General features: G+C 34.6%; 2 long non-coding RNA genes across 2 annotated transcripts in view; both read left to right on the top strand.

Moving 5' to 3' along the window:
* LOC105261769 (uncharacterized) overlaps window positions 1–25610 on the top strand; it is an 84923-nt gene that overhangs the window by 20366 nt on the left and 38947 nt on the right. Inside the window, exon 2 of the long non-coding RNA XR_891516.3 lies at window positions 7228–7377. This is a non-coding gene — a long non-coding RNA (uncharacterized LOC105261769). The remainder of the gene's footprint in view (window positions 1–7227; window positions 7378–25610) is intronic.
* On the top strand, window positions 9849–15573 carry LOC109612473 (uncharacterized). The gene is made up of 3 exons (XR_002194550.2): window positions 9849–10100; window positions 10303–10572; window positions 14541–15573. It is a non-coding gene; the product is annotated as an uncharacterized LOC109612473 (long non-coding RNA).

Here is a 25610-nt window from a genome sequence, read left to right as displayed (position 1 = left end):
AACATTTTGAACAATTGTATCTTTCATAACTTGTGAAACAAATCAACGATTCTTTCCAAACTTTGTATGTCTTAATATTTTTCTCCGCCAGATATCTCATGTGAACATGGCATTTATTGGCCAAATCCTTATGGCACCTCCTTCACAAACTTTATTTGATTATTGATCAAATTGGAAATAATATTATATCAGACTTACGTCCGATACGAAATGGACAATAATAACCCACTCCTTCGGAAGTTTCGAGTAGATTTTCAAAGAAATGCATAAATACAGAATACCCTGTACCCTGAAGTGTTGGTCAGGGAAACATTGACTTTTAAAGTACATTTTTTGCAGTAGTAACTACCTACAAAACTGCATGCAAAGTAAGTACTTACCAATCTGCAATAAAGCGTTACAAATAAATTCGAATAAGTATTTTTGGATCATTATAGGAATAACACATTATTTTTTGGAAGGTATGTAGTGGCCTTATTTTGAATGTATTCGTAATGAAGTGAGTATGTAGATGTCATTCTGAGGTTAGCACATATGCTGGGAAGAGAATTTAGTCACCCTATTGTGACACAATAGGAATCGAACTACTGTGTACCAGCAACGACGGCGGAGTGAGACGTTTCATATTTGATAACAACCCATATTTCCCATTTAGGGAAATGACACGAAACGACAAGCATTATAGGCTTCGTCCTTAGGGTTTCTCCATTTATTTCTCTGAATTTCTACAAAAACTCTGTAAAAGAAAACATCAAAAATTTTCTTCGAAATGTTTTTCTTTTCGTTTTTTTAAACTTCATTTCCTTAGCGCAATTCCAAGTTTTCCATCGCCCACAATGAAAGTTTTAAAATTGTTTTTCCACGAAAATGTTTAACAGCTTTAAATAATAAATAAAATTGAATTTATAAAATGTAACAATTTCCCCACACACACACATAGAACCACAAATAAATACTGGCGATAATATGTCCTTAAGGTCCTTGCATTCATCCTTAAAGGGTTTGCACTTGTAATACCCTTGTACTTCAATGGGGGAAAGAAACATATTCTGTGAAATGGTGGTCCATTGTGACCCAATTTTCAAATTCTCACCCATTCAATCTCCCTCTCTCTCTCTCTCTCTCTCTCTACTCTCCCTCATTTCATTGCCGCGTTATATTTCCCAGAAATGCCTTAAGTCTGCTTTGCAAAAAGGATTCGTTTACCCCCTGTGGTGTCAACATTATTAAAGTGTTTATTTCATTTCACTTCATCAAGTTCGGCGGCGATGGAGGGTGGATACAGAGTTAAACGAATTTGCAATTGAACTTAACATTTCAAAACTCGCACACACACACACACACACACCGAGATTCTTACCCGTATTCATATACGTATATATGTATATACAGGCTGAGATGAAAAAACTACAACCAACTTCAGACTGCTGTCATTTCTAAGCCACTCATCCGACAGCTGTTAAAATTATTCCAGTGACAGCTCATTATATTGTTTACAAAAAAAAAAAGTTATTCGTGATGGAATTCAAGCGTGATAGTGTGATTTGTTTACATTTGGCTCACTCTAGCATTTAAATGTGAATAAATCGTTTGTGTCTCGTACCATCGCTCGTTACCGTGATACTGGTACTGGTAGCGTAGCCCCACGTCAAGGAAGTGGACGGAAGAAAACAGCAATATGAGCAGAAATGGTTCGAAAAGTAAAGAAGCGACTTGATCGAACCCTGCGTCGCAGAGGCCGAAAAATGGCTTGTGAGCTGAACATATCGCAATATTCCATTCGGTAAATATTGAACAAGTCAAAAAGCTGTAAGTTCGACCGGGCCGAACATGGACGACATGGACCTACATAGGTAACATTTGTCATAAGCCATTACAATATTCAAATGCGAAACTTAAAAAAACTCTGTAATAATGTAGATAAAATCATAAAAATAGCGAATATTGGTAGGTACCGTTATATGGGGGCTCTACGAAGAGGTGGACCTGCACAGACAATTTTCTGTTTTAGGCTATATTATCCATTACGAACTTCAAATACCAAATTTGAAGCAATTCTGGTGAAAAATATCGGAAAAATTATTAAAATACCGAATATCGGAAGGTACCGTTATATGGGGGCAATACGAAGAGGTGGACCTGCATAGACAATTTTCTGTCCTAGGCTGTAGTATTCATAACGAACTTCAAATACCAAATTTGAAACAATTCCGGTGAAAAATGTCGTAAGAAATATTAAAATACCAAATATCGGGAGGTACCCCTATATGGGGACTCTACGAAGACGTGGACCTGCACAGAACATTTTCTGTCTTAGGATGTAGTATCCATTACGAACTTCAAATACCAAATTTGAAGCAATTCCGGTTAATAATGTCGCTAAAATCATCAAAATATCGAATATCGGGAGGTGCCGTTATATTGGGGCTATATCTAAACGTGGACCTTCATATCCCATTTTCAATACCAAAAGTCCTGAAGACATAACATAGATTTGAGTAAAATTTTGTCAATCTACTTCAATTCGTTCGGAAGCAAGAGTGATTTCCGCAGACGGATAGACGGACGGACATCGCTAAATTGACACAGAATTTTATGCTGATCAAGAATATATATACGGAATGACAAGCTTAATATACCCTCCATATTATTGTGGAGGGTATAAAAATGAACTCGGGGTTAAGGCCATTGAAATTCCAAAAAGTGCAAGAACTTACACCGCAACAGAAAGAAAATAGACTCAAAGGAGCTAAAGAGTTGCTTCGCTTGGCCGAAAGTGGAGAACTGCCGAATTTGGTTGTCTCCGGTGAGAAAATATTCGTTGTCCAGCAGTTTTTAAACACACAAAATGATCGTGTTTACTTGCCAAAGAGGTCACCTGAAAATGTGCACCTTCGGTTGGCCACCAGAACTCAAGAGCTGGCCATGGTGATGTTGTGGGCCGCCATAACAGCCGATGGTCGCTCTCCGCTCGTATTAATCGAACGTGGCATCAGAAAAAATGCCAAATATTGTAGCGAAAATATTCTGGAGGGTGTATTAAAGCCTTGGGCACCCAAACATTTTGGACACCCAGACCTTGGACATTTCAACAGGACTCAACACCATAGCACTCAGCAAGCGCCACCCAAGAATGGTTACAATATGAGGTTCCTGGCTTCATTTCCAGCACACAATGGCCCCAAAATCTCCGGATACTAATCCCTTGGACTATTGTGTCTGGAGTATTTTGAAAAGCAAGGTTGGCACCAGGAAATACCAAAGTGTCGATCACCTCAGGCAAGCGCTTCGCCGGGAATGGACCAAAATACCGCAGAGCAATATTCGGGCAGCGTGTGACGGTTTCATTTGCCGTTTGAAGGCCATAATTCGTGCAAAAGGTGATCAATTCGAACAAATCTAAACTTATTCTAAATTTTGATGCTATTTCCGACATTTTTTTGATTTCATTCAATAAAATTTGAAAAAAAAAAAAAATAAAATTATGGCGTTTGACTTTGTTGCAGTATTTTATCTCACCCTGTATGTATGTATATAATAATAAAATTGCCACAACTACTGCATGAAGCTGAAAATTGCTGGCAACATATTTAACCGCTCACTCACAACCATTGGAGGGGTCTGGTTTTCATCTTCTTCTTCACTTCTTTTTTTTTCTTCATCGTTTTTCCATTTCGTGGTGTTGAAAATTCAAGATTAATGTTCTGTATTGCTACTTCTGTCATCATCCTTGCCCTCTGCTTCCCCCATAACTTCTTCATATCCCCCCTCTCCCTCTCTCTCACTCTCTTGGCCATTTAATTCCTTGATTGTGGCGGGTTTTCTTTTCAACAAAAAAAAGTTAATTAAAATAATTCAACTGAATTTAATATTTAATACAAATAACAATAACAACAGCAACAACAACGCCAACAAACAATAACATTCAACAAGTCGCAATAATAATAACACACCTCAAAACAATATAAATTACAACAACTATGAGTACACTTGCTGTTGTTATTGTTGGCTACAACAACGCCGGCTGGTTAGTATGACTGCGGCTGCAGTCATTCCAAAACTCTTCACATAAATCAAGAGATTTGCCATGGATACATTTTGAATACCTGTTGCCGGTAGAGGTTGTTGTTGTTGTTGTGGTTTGGCCCCTGCACGCGTTTTAGGCACACGACTCAACTCTGCTATCTTTGTTGTTCGTCCGTCTGTTTCACTGACTGGCGGACTGGTTGAGGTTGAAGAAAAAAAATGTAAACTCAACAACTCAGCAATGAAAAACTACTTGAAACTCTGCAAAGTCTGTTGAACTTGCGTAAATTATAAAATAAATACATCTCGAAGACAGACTACCATTGAAGTCGATCCAGGTTGTCCATATACGTGGAAGGGATGTGAAATGGGAGTGACAATGCTCAGAGGCAATTAAATTGATGCATACTGGAGGCACTTACTTTAAACGCCCTAATTAATAACACATTTCAAGAGGGCAGATGGAGAATTTCATCATTATTATAGTCATTTATAAGAAAATAAATTAGTATCCATTTAGCTTTGAGGATATAATTCGCATTCACTTTATAGTACAACCTTAATATAGAATTCAACTGTTATGCTATGGAGGGTATGTTGACGATATCATTGCGATTGTAACTCCACGATATAATCATGCTAGCCCCTACAATGTAAATACAGGGTGATTTTTTAAGAGCTATAGAAAAGTTTAAAAAATCACAAAAATTAAAAATAAATACCGAACATAGCCGTTATATGGGCATTGTGTGTCATAAGTCATTACCATATTCAAATTCGAAAATTGAAATAAACGGTGAATAACGTAGCTAAAATAATAAATTAAAATATCGTATATAGGGAGGTAGCGTTATATCGGAGCTGTGCGAAGACCTGAACCAGCATAGACAATTTTCTGCCATATTCTGTAGCATACATTACGAACTTTAAATTCGCGTCTCAAACAATTTCGCTGGATGTTGTACTTAAACTCGTCAAAATACCGAATATAGGGAGGTACTGGTATGTGGGGCCTATGCGAAGACCCGGACCTGTATAGACAATTATCTGTAACAGACTGTAGATTCCGTTACGAACTTCAAATACCAAATTTTAAACGATTCCGGTTAATAATGTCGCTAAAATCATCAAAATACCGAATATCGGGAGGTACCGCTATATGGGGGCTATACGAAGACATGGACCTACATGGCTCATTTTCTGTCTTAGGATGTAGTATCCATTATGAACTTCTAATACCAAAATTGAAGCAATTCTGGTAAATAATGTCGCTAAAATCATCAAAATACCGAATATCGGGAGGTACTGTTATATGGGGGCTATACGAAGACGTGGACCTACATGGCCCATTTTCAATACCAAAAATCCTGCAGACATAATACACATTTGAGTAAGATTTTAGCAACCTACTTCATTTCGTTCGGAAGCTAGAGTGATTTCCACCGACGGACGGACATTGATAAATCGACATAGAATTTTATGCTGATCAAGAAAACTTTGTGGGGTCTAAAATGTATATTTCGAGGTGTAACAAACGGAATGACAAACTTAATATACCCTCCATACTATGGTTGAGGGTATAATTAATATCAGTCGGTATTGCCGACAGTTGCATACCCTCAGCCAATGTTCGGTTATTTAAATATATTTTGACTTGTGTTATGATTATTCAAACTGTTGACCCTTCATAGTAGAAGTTCCGAAGGTGTTGGCCAATATTTTTCATTTCGTATCTGACGTAAGTCTGACAAAGAAATAATAAAACGTATCAGAATTGGATTTTATTTCGACTACCTGCTTCACTTTAAATTAAATATTTCATTATATTTCGAAAAGTTCGTGTTTAATGAGAATTTAATTATTTAAAATTTTGACCCGTTGTTTGGGAGGTACCAGAAGGAGTAGTCGGATATTGTCCATCGTCACAACACATCTTGTGTTGATAAAAGTATTGGGATGTGCCGAGTTTGAAAGTAGTCGGATGCTCATTTCGCCTTTTATGTGCGTAATGGTTATTTCAAATTTTGACCCTTTGTGGGGGAGGTATTAGAAGGAGTGGTCCGTTTAATCCGTTCTCCTTACCAGGCCTTGTGTTAGTAGAAATATTGAAATGTACAACATTTGAAGATAATCAGACTCTTAGTTAAAATTTATATAAACGTTATAATTATTAAAAATTTTTACCCTTTTAAGGGGGAGGTACCACAAGGTGTGATCCGATACTTACCATCTTCACACCAGATCTTGCTTAAGTAGAAGTATTGGAATGTATGACATTTCAAATAATCAGATGCTCATTTCGCGTTTTACGAGCTTCATGGTTATTTAAAATTTTTACCCTTCGTGAGAGAGGTACCAGAGGAAGTGTTCCGATATATTCCATCTTCACACCATACCATGGGTTATTAATAAATATTGTGATATGTTTAATGTGAGGGCAATCGGACTCCTAAATACATCTCATAAGAGTTATAATTATTCAAAATTTTGACCCTTTGTGGGGGAGGCACCTGATTGAGTGGACCGACATTGTCCATTTTCACACCTAGCACCGACGTAAATATTAGGATTTACAAAGTTGGAGAAAAATCGGATTATCCTATCTCTTTCTGTGCAATAAAATATTTATTTGAGAATTTCGAACTTTGGGAGGTACCGGAAGAAGTGGACTGATATTGGCGATCTCCGAGCTCGATCTAAGTATGATAACAATATTACGATGTACCAAGCTTGGGCCAAATCGGATACTCCCTTCGAGAGTAATAGTTCGCACTAGCCAGACAGACGGGCCGACATCGCTAGATCGACTTCAAATGTCCTGAGAAGGATTTGGTTTAAAGATACCTAGGGTCTAAAACCGTTATTTCAATGAGTCACGTTTCGGCCATATCAAATGATATATACCCTGTTTAGCGGTATGGATGAGGGTATAAAAATCTTACACTCTTAGTGTAAGGAGTTCAGATAGGGCGGGTTTTCCAGAAATTCGGTCATCAAGAATAAGAAAGGTACTATATTGTTACCAAGCAATAGCAGATTTTCTTTTTTTAAATTTTGAATGAGGGTCGTTCTTGGCGAGGAGAGAAGAGAAAAAACGAAAAGATGCATCTTGGCCAAATTTCACGCCTTTTATATTTTTTCATTCCCACAAAACTTTCCCATAATTTTATTTTAATTTAAACTCTCTCCTTTTATTTTCAGATTCCAACAAACTACAACTTCAACCGAACATACCTCCCCAAAACGATGGAGCGGCTCTATAAATCGCATTGAAAAGTAACTTACAACCTGTTATCGGTGTTAAGTCGAATTTAAACTGAGCTTAACCCAAACAATAACAAATCGATAGCGGTAAGTTGCATAGCTAAAGCGGCCAACTATCATGCCAAGCATGACAAAACTTTAATTCGTTGAGAAAAAATAAGAAGTGTTTCAAATTAACCTTAATAACGAAAACAAAGTTAACGAATTAATCGCGCCTAAGATGAAGATGACGACGACAGCGATGACGGGGCGTTTTAATCAAAATAAGTGTTGATGAAGGTGGAAATTGGTGGAAGAAAAAAAATAATTGAATAAATATTTGAAAATTTCTGAGAAAAATATAAAATAGTCTAGTCGAATTGGACATTTGGCGTGCACAAAATCCTGCTCAGGGTTGATTTTTTTTTAAATTAAAAAAAAAATAAAAATTGTATGAGAAAATTAAAAAATTCCACGTTTTCGGAGGATAACAAATATTTTTGAAAAATACACTTCCCCGTTGCTCGAGGAAAAATATTTTGAGGAAAAAAAAATTATTTGAGAATTACTCATGACTGTTGGTCAAAAAAAAATATATATTTTTTTTTAAATTCGGTAGATCCTTGAAAAAATATTTTTAACAAATCCATGTCCTTGAAAATTATTTTTAAAAGAATCCACGCCTCTGTAGATCCTTAAAGAAATATATATTTTTTTTAAATTCGGTAGATCATTGAAAAAATATTTTTAAAAAATCCACGTCCTTGAATAATATTTTTAAAAAATCCACGTCCTTGAAAAATATTTTTAAAAGAATCCACGCCTCTGTAGATCCTTGACAAAATATTTTTAAAAAATCCACGTCCTTGAATAATATTTTTAAAAAATCCACGTCCTTGAAAAATATTTTTAAAAGAATCCACGCCTCTGTAGATCCTTGACAAAATATTTTTAAAAAATCCACGTCCTTGAATAATATTTTTAAAAAATCCACGTCCTTGAATAATATTTTTAAAAAATCCACGTCCTTGAATAATATTTTTAAAAAATCCACGTCCTTGAATAATATTTTTAAAAAATCCACGTCCTTGAAAAATATTTTTAAAAGAATCCACGCCTCTGTAGATCCTTGACAAAATATTTTTAAAAAATCCACGTCCTTGAATAATATTTTTAAAAAATCCACGTCCTTGAATAATATTTTTAAAAAATCCACGTCCTTGAATAATATTTTTAAAAAATCCACGTCCTTGAATAATATTTTTAAAAAATCCACGTCCTTGAATAATATTTTTAAAAAATCCACGTCCTTGAAAAATATTTTTAAAAGAATCCACGCCTCTGTAGATCCTTGACAAAATATTTTTAAAAAATCTACGTCCTTGAACAATATTTTTAAAAAATCCACGTCCTTGAAAAATATTTTTAAAAAATCCACGTCCTTGAAAAATATTTTTAAAAAATCCACGTCCTTGAAAAATATTTTTAAAAAATCCACGTCCTTGAAAAATATTTTTAAAAAATCCACGTCCTTGAAAATTATTTTTAAAAAATCCACGTCCTTGAAAAATATTTTAAAAAAAATCCTCGTCCTAGAAAAATATTTTTAAAAGAATCCACGTCCTTGAAAATTATTTTTAAAAAATCCACGTCCTTGAAAATTATTTTTAAAAAATCCACGTCCTTGAAAAATATTTTAAAAAAAATCCTCCTCCTAGAAAAATATTTTTAAAAGAATCCACGTCCTTGAAAATTATTTTTAAAAAATCCACGTCCTTGAAAAATGTTTTTAAAAAATCCACGTCATTGAAAAATATTTTTAAAAGAATCCACGTCTCCGTAGATCTTTGAAAAAATATTTTTAAAAAATCCACGTCTCCGTAGATCCTTGAAAAAATATTTTTAAAAAATCCAAGTCACCGTAGATCCTTGAAAAAATATTTTTAAATATCCACGTCTCTGCTGATCCTTAAAAAAATATTTTTAAATATCCACGTCTCTGCTGATCCTTGAAAAAATATTTTTAAAAAAATCCACGTCTCTGTTTATCCTTGAAAAGAATATTTTTAAAAAATCCACGTCTCTGTAGATCCTTAAAAAAATATTTTTAAAAAATCCACGTCTCTGTAGATCCTTAAAAAATATTTTTAAAAAATCCACGACTGATCCTTGACAAAAATATTTTTAAAAAATCCACGTTTCTGCTGATCCTTGAAAAAAATATTTTTAAAAAATCCACGTCTCTGTTGGTTGAGGAAAAAATATTTTTAAAAAATTTACGTCTCTGTGCGGAAAAATATTATAGATATATAAAATAAAAACTACCATCTAAATTTGTGGCGAAAGCATATTTTTTAAAACAGCCCTCGTCTCTGTTGTTGATGGAGAAATTATTTTTAAAAAATTCACGTCTCTAAAAATTAATAGCCCATTTTCACGTGCAGTGACTTTTGGACTATATGACCTATAATAATTACACCTAAACTCATACCCATTAAAAAAAAAATTAAAATTTACTCAGCAACCACATTGAAGTAAATCAAAATCTAATTAAAAATATTCCAAAAAGTTTATCAAAGTAACACAAAAATAAACTACGAATAAGGAACAGAAAATGTAAAATAAAATTGGCAAAATTGTTGTTCTTTCCGTTGTTGAGTGAACATAGTTTTTTCGCTGGTGTTTCCTCAAGTGTTCAAGAATTTATTACAAAATTAAAATTTATATGAACCGTACCACAAATGGACCAAGCTACCAACCAACCAACCAGCCAATGGTACCCACCAATGATCATCAGCTAAACGCCAACATGCAGCACTACATCAATGTCGGTACGTGTTTATTTTTTCTCTCTCCTTTATCTCCTCTCTTCATCCTCCTCTGTTTTTCGTTGTGATGAAAAATATTTGAAAAATTTTCATTGGCAATGGGAAAAACGGTGAAAATCCACGGAAAAATAAAATAACAATAATTTGTTTGTGCACTTTTTTTGGAAAAATTAATTAAATTATTTTCATTTGTATTAAATTACAGACGCCAATTTGACGTTCGCCACAAAAATAACAAAAAACAAAAAAAAAACATAAAAGCAAAATTTGTGGTTAATTAGAAATTTTTGCCTACCGTGCGTCATCCTCCACTCACATATTTTCGTGACTATTAGCATTTCGGACTTTTCTCAAGAGGAAAATGAAGTGTTCTGGGGAATTGGTGGAAAATCAAGAGGCCATTAAGTAACACATCAGTTGTTTAAGTGCCGTAGGCGAATTTATGGTTGAGGGCGGATTGGCCCGGATAATTAACGTAAGTTAATAAATACCTACCTTTATTGACCGTTCAATTATTAAATTATATTGAGAGTTTTTTTTGATGTGGAGAACACTTTTTGAACAGGAGGTCTAAGCTCCACCGGACCAATTTTTTTATGCCCTGCTCCATATGCACCGATTCAAAATAAATTTTACAAAGTATGTCTGTCTTTCTAACCCACATAAGTACTAAAATAATAGTGAAATATTTATAAATTAGAAAAAATGGTTCAGAATCAAAAAAGGACCTTAAAAATACCTAAAGTGTTGGAAGAATTAAAAAAAAAACAATTTAAAAATATCAGTGATTTCGCCGACAGATGTATACCCTCAGCCAATGTTCGATTATTTAAATATGTTTTGACTTCTTTTATGATTATTCAAATTGTTGAGCCTCTAAGAAGTAGGTTTCGAAGAAATGGGCCAATATTATCCATTTTGTATCGGACCTAAATAATGTGATATAAATATTGTGGCATGACAGGTTTATATGAGATATGTGCAATTTTTTTAAAAATTTGGAAAGATGCGTGAGGTAGCAGATATAGCGGACCGAAGTATTCCATTTTCATATTTCATCTAATATAGATAAAAAATAATGGAATGGTCAAAATTACAAGAAAATCGAACATTTATATCCAATTTCATGCGAAACCATAACTTCCATATTCATCGCAGATTTCTGGTAAAGGGAAATATTTAGATACAGCAAGTTGTGAAAAACCGCTGGCCTGTTTCGCAAGTTATGACGCAATTGTGAGTATAGGTAAGAGGGGGTTCGCAGACATATATCATCTTTACAACAGATCTTGTGTTAGTAGATATTAGGATGTGTGAAATATGAAGAGAATGGAATGCTTATTTCGGATTTTGTCATTGTTTTGGTTATTCAAAACTTTGACCCTTTGTGGTGGAGGTACCAGAAGAAATGATACGATCTCTACCATCTTCAAAATCTGCAATGGAATCGGATGTGAACTTCATGAATGTTCAAAATTTTGAGCCTTTGTGGGGGAGGTACCAGAAGAAAAGGGCCGATATATCCCATCTTCAAAGCAGATCTTGTGGTAGTAGAAATAATGGAATGTGTGAAATATAAAGAGAACCGATAGTTTTTTTCGGATTTTATGATTGTTTTGGTTATTTAAATCTTTGACCCTTGTGGGGAAGGTACCAGAAGGAATGGTCAGATCTATACCATCGTTACAACTTATCTTGTGTTAAGTGAAATATTGGGATGTGCCGATTTTAAATTGTTAAATTTGATGTTAATTTTGGGCTTATGAGCTTCATCGATATTCAAAATTTTGGCCCTTTGTGGGGGAGATACCAAAAGGAGTGGACTGATATTTCCCATCTTGGCAACAGATATTGCGATATTAAAAATATTGTGATGTGTGATATTTTTAAGACAATTGGACCCTTATGTCACATTTTGTCAGAGTTCTAATTACTCAAAATGTTGACCCTTTGTGGCAGAGGTACTTGATGGAGATTGAGCACTTGACCTAGCAATGATGCAAATATTAGGATTTCCAAAGTTGGAGAAAAATCGGATTGTGCTTTCACTTTTTGTGCAGTAAAATATTTTTTTTTTTTTTGCAAATTTCGACTTTTGTGGTGGAGGTACCAGATGGACCGATGTTGCCCGTCTCGAAACTAGATCTAAGTTTAATAATAATATTACGATGTACCAAGTTTGGACAAAAATCTCCCTTCGAGAGTTATCGTGCGCACCAGCCAGCCAGACAGACAGACGGATGGACACCTCTACATCGACAATTCCATATATATATACAGAGACCTTGATATTAAATTTGGGGATCCCAGCTCTGCCCATTCACCCTTCTGTAATCTAAATATCAAATTTAAAATTTTTATTTCCATCCCTTGACGCTTGAGTTCTGGTTGCCAACCGAAGGTGCACATTTTCATCTGACCTCTTTGGCAAGTAAACACGATCTTTTTTTTTTGTTTACAAACTTCTGGACAACGAATGTTTTCTCATCGGAGAAAACAAAATTCGGCAGTTCACCACTTTCGATCAAGCACAGCAACTCTTTAGCTCTTTTGAGTCTATTTTCTTTCTGTAGGGGTGTAAGTTCTTGCTCTTTTTGGAATTTCAGTGGCTTTACGCCGAACTCATTTTTTCAATATTGAACTCATTTGAATATTGCGATATGTTCAGCTCACGGTCACTGCGATGCGGGTTTCAATCAAGTCGCTTCTTTATTTTTCGAACCATTTTTGCTGATGTTGCTTTTTCATTCCATGATGTCAGGCTACGCTACCAGTACCAGGATCACGGTAACGAGCGATGGTACGAGGCAAAAAAATTTACATGCTGGAGTGCTCTAACGAAAGCCACTTGTGGTTTTCCAGCCACGCTTAAATTCCAACACGAATAACTTTTTTCTTGGAAAATTCTCACCAAAATGCTTTTGTACGCTTTTAAACAATATAATGAGGTGTCACTGGAATAATTTTAACAGCTGTCAGATGAGTGGCTTAGAAATGACAGCAGTCTGAATTTGGTTGCAGTTTTTTCATATCACCCTGTATAAGTTCCATATAACACCATCGCCTGATATTTTGTTATTTCGAGACATACTGTTTACGGAATTGTTTTAATTTTGACATTTAGAGATTGCAATGGGTCCACGTTTTCTATGGCCCACATACAAGGGTACCTTGGGATATTAAGTATTTAAAATATTTTTATACCCTCCACCAGGTATATTGACGAGGGTATCTTGACCTTGTCATTCCGGTAGTAACTCTTGAAATACTCATGTCAGATCCAAAAAATTATATATATTCTTGATCAGCGTAAAATTCTAAGTCGATTTAGCGATGTCCGTCTGTCCGTTTGTCTGTCTGTTGTAATCACGCTATCTTTCGAACGAATTGAGATAGAAGGCTAAAATTTTTCACATATTTTTATTTTTCCAGTATGCAGGTTAAGTTCGTAAATAGGTCATGTTGGTCGGCGTTTGATGATTTTGATGATTTTGGCGACATTATTCACCGGAATTGTTTCAAATTCCGCACTTGAAGTTCGTAATGGATACTACAGCCTATGACAGAAAATTCTCTACGCAGGTCCACGTCTTCGTATAGCCCCCATATAACGGTACCTTCCAATATTCGGTATTTTAAAGATTTTAGCGTCATTATACACCGGAATTGTCTCGAGTTAGCTATTTAAGTTCGCAATCAATACTTAATCTTAAGACAGAAAATTGTCTGTGCAGGTCCACGTCTTCGTATAGTCCCCATATAACGGTACCTCCCGATAATCGGCATTTTGATGACTGTAGCTACATTATTCACCGATTTTTTTTCTAAGTTTCGCATTTGAATATTGTAATGGCTTATAAAAAAATTAACTATGCAGGACCATGTAGTCGTATTGACCCTAATATAATAGCTACATTCGGCATTTCTAAGACTTTAACGGATTTTATTGTTTTTGAGAATTGCAAATTCTTCCAAATGGTGGAGGGTATTCAAAGTTCGGCCCGGCCGAACTTACAGCTTTTTTACTTGTTTTTGACTATTCTTATCAGATTTTTCCACGCCTTCATATAACCTTATTGTATTTTGAATTTGACTCTATTCTGAAACTGGTCTAATAAGGGAAAGCTAAGATTTTGCACAGACCTGTCGTTAGTCTTTAGACAGGAAAATTTTGAAATGGTGTATATTAGTCTATTATTTTGAATATCCCCTATGTAACCATTCCCTCAAATATCCAGTATATTGATCATTTGAACCACTCACTTTCTTTCGAGGAAATGTTTTGAAATTTTATAAAAGAAGTTTGTAAGGATTATTTATCCCTCTGGCAGATAATTGTCTATATATGTCCACATTTTCGATTCTTTAATAATATGGGTATATTCCCCAAATTGCAAATTCTTGTAACTATCCAAAACTTAACTTTTCCATGAACAATTTTAGAAACATTAACTTTTCGGAGTGCACTTGGGTCCTAGGGCCCTCTGTCTACGTCACTGTACGCATTTTAATGTGAATAAATCTTTTGTGTCTCGTACCATCGCTCGTTACCGTGATACTGGTACTGGCAGCGTAGCCCGACATCAAGGAAATGGACATGAAATAACAGCAACATCAGCAGAAATGGTTCGAAAAGTAAACAAGGGACTTGATCGGAAACCGCGTCGCAGTGGCCGAAAAATTGCTCGTGAGTTGAACATATCGCAATACTCTATTCGGCATATATTGAAAAATAAGTTCGAGGTAAAGCCATTGTGCAAGAACTTACACCGCAACTAAAATAAAATAGACTCTAAAGAGCTAAAGAATTGCTTCTCTTGGCCGAAAGTGGTGAACTGGCGAATTTGGTTTTCTTCGATGAGAAAACATTCGTTGTCCAGCAGTTTGTAAACAAACAAATTGATCGTGTTTCTTGTCAAAGAGGTCAGCTGAAAATGTGCAGCATCGGTTGGCCACCAGAACTCAAGAGCCGGCCACGGTGATGGTGTGGGCCGCCATAACAGCCGATTGGTTGCTCTCCGCTCGTATTAATCGATCTTGGCAACAGAATAAATGCTGAATATTATTGCGAAAATATTCTTGAGGGTGTATTATAGCGTTAGCACGCAAACATTTTGGCCGCAGACCTTGGACATTCCAACAGGACTCAGCATCATCACACTCAGCACGCGTCACCCGAGAATGGTTACAAAATGAGATTCCTCGCTTCATTTCCAGCGCACAATGGCCACCAAAATCTCCGTATACCAATCCGTTGGACTATTGTGTCTGGAGTATTTTGGAAAGCAAGGTTGGCACGAAAAAAATATCAAAGTGTCGATCACCTCAAGCTAACGCTTCCCCGGGAATGGGCCAAAATACTGTAGAGCAATATTCGGGCAGCGTGTGACGGTTTCATTGGCCGTTTGAGAGCCATAATTCGTGCCAAAGGTGACCAATTTGAACAAATCTAAATTTATTCTAAAATTTGATGCAATTTCCGACATTTTTTGCTTTCATTCAAAAAAATTTAAGAAAAAATAAAAATTAAAAAAAATGTGTAAATTATGGCATTTGACTTTGTTGCAGTTTTTTTTATCTCACCCTATATAGGTAACAATTGATAAGAGATCGACACGGAATTTTACATGAGAAGAGAGTTAAGGACGGGAAAGAAATCTAACTTTTTGAATGATCATTGGATTATATTGAGCTGTAAAATTGACCACAACTTTTGTGTAATTGTTTTGAATACCTCTCCAAATCACGGGACGTAAATATTGGACAAATGTCCCGGTCAAAAACTAAGGTTAATATCTGTGAAGGGCTCTGTGACATTACTTTAAAATCGAAATCTTCCAAAATAGATACGGAGTCTTCCAGCATATTGTAGTGTTGTAGGGTATCACATGGTCGTCCCGGCATGACTATAGCTTTTGCTTACTTCGTTGTAAATAAGTTTAAAATTCAATTTCCTAATAATTAAAGCAATAATTTGGTTGATGAGTTAATTTAGCTTTCTGGGAGAATTGAAACATTACGAGTTCCCAAAACCTTAATTTTCGAATGCAGTACAAACATAATTTTTGCTAAATATACTTTGTTTTATTCTAACTATATTATTAGGCAACTGTTTAGATGACTATTGTTAAATATCCGCCATTAAAAGTATTTACATAAAAAATTAAGTTATTTTCATAAAATTCGTCGCAAAAATTACCGAGTATTTCACCTGACACACATTTCGGCCCTAAAATGTACAGGAAGTGTTATACACCTCCCATTTGCGAACAAAATTAAGTTTTTTTTTTTGCAAAGCAAATTATGTAGTCAGAAAAAGAAATTCGAAACAAATGTTTGGCTAATAAACACATCCGTTCAGCCCAACCACACACACACACATACATACGTGTTAAGGGGGTATATAAAACGCACCTTATCTAAAATGAAATATTTTCCATGTTAATGGGCAGTCAAATCATTTTTAAAGCCCCGTTACTCCCCCCCTACCACAAAGTGGCCTTCAATAAAATCAGATTTTTTACTGTCGCCCACAGTCGACCTTTCGTGTTTCCTCCCCCTTTTTACGTCTTCATCAAAGAAATCAGTCAATTTGCGGCTGGCCACAGATTGGACTCCACCTTTTTGTGGTTTTGAAGTGTTAAGGATTGGGTATAAATTTATTATCGACCAAATTGGCCATTGATGGTTACCACGACAGAGGTTATTTTTTTATTTTCAAAATCACACACACGCACACACGAAAGCACACATACACAGGGAAACAAACGTCACAATTTTTTTATTTGGAGAATGATTGCTGTTTGATTTTGGTAAATAAGGCTGGTGAAGGATATTTATTAATCGTGGGGGAGGTGGAGGATGGAATACGGATGTGTTGGTGTTGTTGTTTTAGAACAAATTATGGCTCGTGTCGTTGAAAGCCTCAGGCCCAATCGAACACACGTTGCAGGGAAAATGTTTATTTTTCTGCGTAGTTCCCAGAAGTAAGGGAAGTCTGATTCTAAAGAAACAGAAAACAATGATGGACTTCTTGACATTCCTCGAAAGGTACATATTTCTTTTGAAGAGAACAAAATTAAATTTTGTAGAGCCGATGTTTTTTTTTTTATCGGAATTAGGAATTTAAAATTGAAAAGTATATTGAAATTAGAAAAAAAGTTTTTCCCTCAGCCTCGTTAAAATAACAGTTTTAAACTCCAGCTACTTTTCGCCCAAATCCTTTTCAGACCATTTATTGCCGATTTTGAGGTAAGGGTTTGTTTTCTTTTTTTTTGTGGACCGAAAATTTTGAGCATGTTCTAAATTGAGGCTCCATGTTCCCCACCTATTATAAATAAGGAAGTCGTTTTAAGTTGAGGAAAGGCGTTTATCTTCAACAGCCTCAAGGAGCCAACTGCCTTACTAATAGATTAACTGACTTACTTTACGATTCATCAATGCCCAGACGAAAGGGCTGAAGCTAGAATCTTGAAATTTTGGGTGAGGGTTACTCTTGGTCCCAGGGGGACATGTAAGGCTGGGTTTTTGAAAATTCGTACTATATCGGTACGAAAAGTATTAAAAGGTATTAAATATGGTACCTTTTGTATTTGAGGAAGCACTAAGAGCTAGAACTATTAAATTTGGAAAGGAGGTCACTGATGGAGTGTATAAAAGATTTACCAAACGATTTTTGGAAATTCGCACTATAAGTGTACGAAACGTACTAAAATGTACTAGATTTGGTACCATTTCGTATCATTTGAACATTAGAGCTAAAAACTTGAATTTTAGAATGAGAATCATGGTTGAGGAGGTGAGTCGATGAAAGGAGGTATTTTGAGAAGTGTGTTCTCATGAATATATAAAGTGCTTAACGGTACTAAATTTAGTACAATTTAAATTTGGAGGAACGGATGGAGCTGGGATCCTAAAATTTGTCGGATTGTAGGATTGGGATATGGAGCAAGTTTTCGAAATTTTTACTCGTACACGAAAAGTACTAAATTTTGTACAATTTCGATTTGGGAGAACAGATAGAAATACGATTACTATTGCATTCTAGAACTGAGGAATGTAGGTAGTTTTGGAAATTTGTACTTAAGTGTACTAAATGGTATTAAATTTTGAACAATTTAGATTTGTGTGAACCAATAGAGCTGATATCCTGAAAATTGGAAAACACATTACTGTCGGAGTGTGGTGGGTTGATTGGGATATATAGGTAATTTGTATACCCTTGTCCTTATGGCTACAGAGGGTATACATCATTTGATACGGCCATATCGTGTCTCATGGGAATAACGATTTTAGGCCTTAGGTCTCTTTAGACCAAATCCGCTTCATGACATTTATAGTCGATCTGGGGTTGTCTGTACATACGTCCGTCCATCTGTCTGGCTGGTACGCACGATAACTCTCGAAGGAGTATCGGATTTGATCTAAACTTGCTACATCGTAATATTATTATCAAATTTAGATCGAGTTCACAGATGGACAATATCGGTCCAATCCCTCTGGTACTTCCCCACAAAAGTCGAAATTTTCAAAAAAATATTTGACTGCACAGAAGGAGAAAAGATAATCAGATGTTGCCCCAAACTTTGCAACTCCTAATATTTGCATCAGTGCTAGGTCATGTGCGAAAATGCACAATATCGGCCCACTTCATCAAGTACCTCCCCCACAAAAGATCAACATTTTGAATAATAACAACTCTCAAAAAATGTGATATAAAAGTTCGATTGTCTTCAAATTTCACACGTCCCAATATTTTTATTAACCCAATGTAAGGTGTTAGGATGGAATACATCGGTCTACACCTTCTGGTATCCCCCCACAAAAGGTCGAAATTTTTAAAATATATATTTTCTGCCCAGAGAAATAAACGATAATCCGATTTTGCTCTATCTTTGCAAATCTATAAAATGCGATGTAAGAGTCCGATTGTCTTCAAATTTCATACATCAAAATTAATCCAAGATCTGGTGTTAAGATGGAATGTATCGGCCCACCCCTTCTTGTACCTCCCCCTCAAAGGGCCAAAATTTTGAATATTCATAAAGTTCACAAAACGCGAAATTAACATCCGATCCCATTTCAGTCTTGGTACATGTGAATATTTTCATCAACACAAAATCTGTTATAAAGATGGTAGAAATCGGACCATTCCTTGTCATACCTCCCCCACAAAGGGTCACAGTTTTAAATATCCAAAACGATCATAAAATCTGAAATGAGTATCCGGTTCTCTTAATATTTCACGCATCCAATTATTTCTACTAACACAAGATCTGCTATGAAGATGGAATATATTGGCCCACTAATTCTGGTACCTCCCCCTCAAAGGTTCAACATTTTGAATATTCATGAAGCTCAAAAACGCGAAATTACGATCCGATTCCATTCAAATTTGGTACATCTCTCTTAGTACTCAAAATTCACATTTTTTATGACAATAATTTTTTATCAAAATTTTATACATCGTACTGAATTTTTGGAATTTCACTGTTTATATTTTTAACCATTTTTTCTGTTTTGGAAAGAATTATACAAAATGGTTTACACCTACAAGTCTTCAAAAACCTTAATTTTGAAGTTTTCCGAGGGGATATTAGTAAAAACATTGCAGAATGGTCCCATATCCCACGTTTCTGTCTAGACCACCATTTACTTTACGCATTTCCTAAACCATCTCCAATCTCAATACGTGATACCAAGATAGATCTCAATATCATGTCTAAGAATTCCTGTTCAATTCCTTCACCCAATACCATTTATTACTTTTCGTAAATATATAAGACGGATTTCCGAAACCACCTCCATATCTCAACACCAGCTACCAACAGAGACATCTATATAAAATTTCGGGATTCTATCCCTTCATCCAAATCCAAATTGTACCAAATTTAGTACACATAAGTAAAAATTTCGAAAACTTCCTATGCTACACTCTAAATTTCCAAAACTACCACCATGTCTCAATCATACCATCCCATAGAAATCTTATTTCCAAATTTCAGCTTCTTCGGTTCATAACAATTGCAAATTGTACCAAATTTAGTACACATAAGTATACATTTCCATAACAACCTGCATCATACAATCCAATAGAAATGTTATTTTCAAATTTCAGGGTTTCTAAATCCAAATTGTACCAAATTAAGTGCATTTTAGTACAAATTTACAAAACTACCTACATATTACAATTCTACACTCCGACAGCAATCTCATATTTGTTTTCAGGATACCAGCTCTATTGGTTTACCCAAATCCAAATTGTAACAAATTTAGTACCACTTAGTGTACAAAAGTACAAGTTTCAAAAACGACTATAGTTGGTCTTTTAATACCATAGTAATCTTATTTCCGAATTTCAGCATGGCAGATCTATTGGTTCACATAAATCGAACCAATCGTACCAAATATAATACATTTTAGTACTTTTCGTGCACATAAGTACAAAACTTCCTCCATATCCCAATCCTACGCTCCGCCAGCAATGATTATTTCAAATTTTAGAATTCTTGCTCCATACGTTCCTCCAAATTCAAATTGTACCAAATTGAGTACCGTTTAGTATTTTTCGTATATATTAGTACACACTTCCAAAACTACCCCCCTACGTCTGTTCTACTCCTCATCTTTGATTCCCATTCCAAATTTCACGTTTTTAGCTCTAACCGATCACATGATAATAAATGGTATCAAATGTAGTACTATTCGTAGAGTTATAGTGAGAATTTCCAAAAACCCTTTGGTACATCTATCATACACTCCATTGGTGACCCTTATTCCAAATTTAAGAGTTCTAGCACTACTGTTTACTCAAATACCAGGGGTAACATATTTAGTACCTTTTAATATTTTTCTTACCGTTCTAGTACGAAAATCCAGCCATATCTGACCCCTTTGGACCAAGATTGATCCTCACCCAAAATTTTTTGAAAAAAATTTTTTACTATTTTATTAATATATTTTATAATAATAAAGTGTTCGATCTCATCTTCTTCCAATAAGATCGTAGGCATGATATTTTTAAAGCGCAGATTTTGAAAATTGTTACAGATGTAGCTACAGCTCCGATATATGTGTTTCGACCGATTTTAATTTGAACCTTCTTAAATTCATATTTTGAGATCTATTGTCCTGACAATTGGGTACAGATTATGACTTTGAGAAGGCTTCTTCGAGAATAATCATTAGAATATCTCCACCAAATTCAGTGGAAATTGATTAAGATATATCTTCCATCCGATGTCCGCTCTCTTGCAAACACTTTTTGACAAAAATAAAAGATCTGCCAATAGAACTTGAGTCGAACCTGGAGAGTTTCTAGTGTATAATTCGCATATGCTAATTTGCAATAAGTTCGAAATATATACTACTTTCCAGAGAACGGCCCTTGTAAGCCATCATCCACACCAAATATGCCTGATGAGCCGCTTAACCAACGGCGAAACGCGTCGCATAGTGGTGAGTGTGTGATAGTGTCTATCTGGCTTTCCTTTTCACTGCAAATTTCAGATCATTAAGCTCGTCTCGAAAGAGAAAACAAACACATAAAAAATATTTTCAGTTTAAAAATTTGTTTGAAATTCATTTTAATTTTCAAATAAAAGACCCCTGCCTTTAAATTCGCAAATAATTCCCTAAATTAAATTCCACTACAACAAAATACACATAAATTATGTCACACCATCCTACCTCGGTGTGTTGGTACCCAGCTCATTGGCCATTAAATTAAAAATACACCAACAACAACATAATTGTAATGGCTTTTATAGCTGCAGGGCGTGTTCGTACATTTATTTGTTGATTTGTTTATTAATTAATTTTTACAATTTCCAATTTTATTTTTAAAATAATTTGCCTTCAGGCGTAAATTGTTTGTTAAGTTCTTGTTCGGCTTTATTCAATTTCTATTGATTTGTCGATTTTCTACTGATTTTTTTTTCCATTCTTGTTGACATTTAAGTCATTTATTAACAAATAAATTTTGGAAAGACACTTACAAAGTTCAAATTAGTCTCTGATTGTGACAACGAAAAATATAAAAAAATAAAAAAGAAAATTTTATGACTGACTTTGACATTTGATTGTTATTAAATATGTATTTTAGGTTGAGAACGTAATGACAGTAATTATATTTTATTTGATAGATCTTCCCGCTCTTCATATCATAGGTAGATATTTTGTTGCGTAATTGTATTTTAGTTGCCAGAATGTGATTCTATGTAGATCACCAAAACGGACCCTACATATATCAATTCCTTAGCCATGTTACAAACAAATGTATAAAGACATAATACCCTCTACCACATTGTGGAGTAGGGTATAAAAGGTTCACGATATCGAGAAATCCTTCAAAAATTATTCTTAAAAATCTAATTTTTTTTTCAAAAAGGTTTTTAAAAAATTTTAATTTTTCAACAGGAAGTATTTTTCAAAAGAATCAGGAATAAATTATTTATTCTTAATCATCTTTAATTTCTTGAAAAAAGTTGATTTATGGCCAGGCAATCTTAAAAGAAATGTGTAAGGTCTTTTTTTATAAATTTTCTTTAAAAATAGCTGGAGAGTCCTGTAAAAAATCGCAATTCTAGGCCCGGAATGTTAAAAAAAAAACAAAAAGTTAAAATTATCAGTTGGTTTGTAATTAGCAGAGAACAGAATGCTTATTTCGGATTTTATGATCGTTTTGGTTATTCAAAACTTTGAAAATTTGTGAGGGAGGTACCAGAAGGAGTCGACCGATATATTCCATCTTCACACCAGACCGTGGGTTAATAAAAATATTTTGTTGTGTGTAATTTGAATACAATCGGACTCTTACATCACATTTTATAAGAGTTTTAATAATTGAAAATTTTGACCCTTTGTGGGGGATATACTCGAAGGAGTGGGCAGACATCCATTTTCGCACCTGAGCATTGATGAAAATATTGTTGCAAAGTTGGAGCCAAATCGGATAAACCTTTCTCGTTCCGTGCAGGAAAATATTTTTTTCTTTGAAAATTTCGACCTTTTGTGGTGGAGGTACCAGAAGGAGTGGACCGATATATTCCATCTTCACACCAGACCTTGGATTAATAAAAATTTTGTTATGTGTTTAATTTGAAGACAATCACTTTCTTACATCAAATTTTATAAAAGTTATGATGTTTCAAAGTTTTTAGACCTTTGTGAAGGGGGTAATTGATGGAGTGGACCGATAGTGTCCATTTTCGCACCTAACTGATGCAAATATTAGGATTTTCAAGGTTGGAGCAAAATCAGATTATCGTTTCTCATTCTGTGCAGAAAATATATTTATTGAAAATTTCGATCTTTTGTGGGGAAGGAACCGGAAGGAGAGGACCTATATTACCCATCACCGAACTGGATCTATGTGGGAAACTAATATTACGATGTACCAAGTTTGGAACCAAATATATTACTCACTTTGTCCTTAAACGGAGCTGGTCCAGAGAGACCTAGGGTACAAAACCGTTTTTTCGTTGAGGCACGTTTTGGGCTAGAGATACGCCATGGCTAATTGTCTAATTATTTAGGAGAACTCAAGATTTTTTACAAGGATGTTGTTAGAGAAATACAAATGTTTAAACATGGAAATCTAATCTCAATTTATTAATAACTGTGGAAATTTATTCAAAAAATTCTCGACTCGAATTCAGGGTGTTCTTGAAAAATATTTTAAAAAATCTTGGCAAAACTTGGTCCCTGGAAATATTTTTAAGAAACTTGACCATATGTGGGAGAGGAGATACCAAAAGTATTTTGTCGATATTTTCATTTTAGATAAATTAATTAAATTTGATACAAATATTAAGGACATGATACCTATTTGGACATGGAGTTTTGGGAGAATATTTTATGAAGGACCCCCAAGAATAGATTTTAAGGGGGCAGCAAGCTTGAGCGAAGAACGTATTTTTCATATCCTCCAGCATTCTATGGAGAGTATATTAATATTGTTACTCCGTTTGTAACTCTTCGAAATAAGGTTGAGTTCGTAAATGGGCCATGGTCGATCCATGTTTTTTTATAGCACCCATATTACGGTACCTCCCGATATTCGAGATTAATTTTAGAGATATTCGGATTTTTTTTTCAAATTTTGTATTGCCTATGACAAAAAATTGCGTATGTAAGTCCACGTCTTCGGATAATCCCATTTAACGATACCTCCTTATATTTGGTATTTTGATGATTTTAGTGGAGTACTAGAATTTTTTCAAATTTCGTATTTGAAGTTCGGAATCGGTACTGCAGTCTATGACAAAAATTACATACGAAGGCACAGGTCTTCGTATAGCCCCCATAAAAGTGGTTTTATTTGAGTGGTATTTTTCTACGGATTTTTTTTTTCTAAGGAGTTTAGATTGTTGTACAAATGTTTTTTTCCAAGGATCAAGATCTGTGATTTTTTATTTTTTTTTTTTCAAATACCAACAAATGTTAATTTATCTGAGAAAAAAAACTTTGAAAAAAAAAAGAAAGTTTTTTTTTTTTTTTAATTTAACGATACCTTCCTATATTCGGTATTTTGATGATTTTATCGGAGTAATTCACTAGAATTTTTAAAATTTCGTATTTGAAGTTCGGAATCGGTACTGCAGCCTTTGACAAAAATTACTTATGAAGGCACAGGTCTTCGTATAGCCTCCATAAAAGTATTTTTATTTGAGTGGAATTTTTCTACGGATTTTTTTACTAAGGAGTTTCGATTGTTTTACAAATGTTTTTTTCCAAGGATCAACATCTGTGATCTTTTAAATTTTTTTTTTCAAATACCAACAAATCTTAATTTATCTAAGAAAAAACATTTTTGGAAAAGAAGCATGTTTTTTAAAAATATTTTTTTTGCTGGAATCTCAAGCGTGGATTTTTGAAAAACACCTTTCTGAGCCCAACAAGCGTAATTTTTTTTAGGAAGAAACATTCGATAGCCGTTAATTGTTTTTTATTTTTTTTTTTTTGCAGGATGAGCAAGTTTTTTTAGGTTGTGGATTTTTTCAAAGTGTTGGATTTTTTTAGTAAATTTTTTGAGGCCCTAAAGATCAAATGTATTCGAGCTTTTCTTATCTCTTTTTCCTGCATTGGAAATATTGCCACCTAAGCTCCCCCAAATCAAAACTTTACCTTTCAAGCATGGATTTTTGAAAAACACTTTTCTGAGCCCAACAAGCGTGAATTTTTTAAGGAAGAAACTTTCGATAGCCGTTAATTGTTTTTTATTTTTTTTTTGCAGGATGAGCAAGTTTTTTAGGTTGTGGATTTTTTCAAAGAGTTGGATTTTTTTAGTAAATTTTTTGAGGACCTAAAGGTCAAATGTATTCGAGCTTCTCTTACCTCTTTTTTTCTGCATGGAAAATATTGCCACCTAAGCTCCCCCAAATCAAAGCTTTACCAGCAAATAATTGACAGTCATCTCTGCCATTAGAACAAATTGAGTCGAGAGGCTCATGGTCTGGTGGAAAAACAATTTGAACACCGTCAAGCGCGATGACGATGATGACGATTGCATTG

Source organism: Musca domestica, unplaced genomic scaffold, assembly GCF_030504385.1.
Source record: "Musca domestica strain aabys unplaced genomic scaffold, Musca_domestica.polishedcontigs.V.1.1 76, whole genome shotgun sequence".
Lineage (NCBI taxonomy): Eukaryota > Metazoa > Arthropoda > Insecta > Diptera > Muscidae > Musca > Musca domestica.
This window is presented reverse-complemented; position numbering and strand designations above follow the sequence as displayed.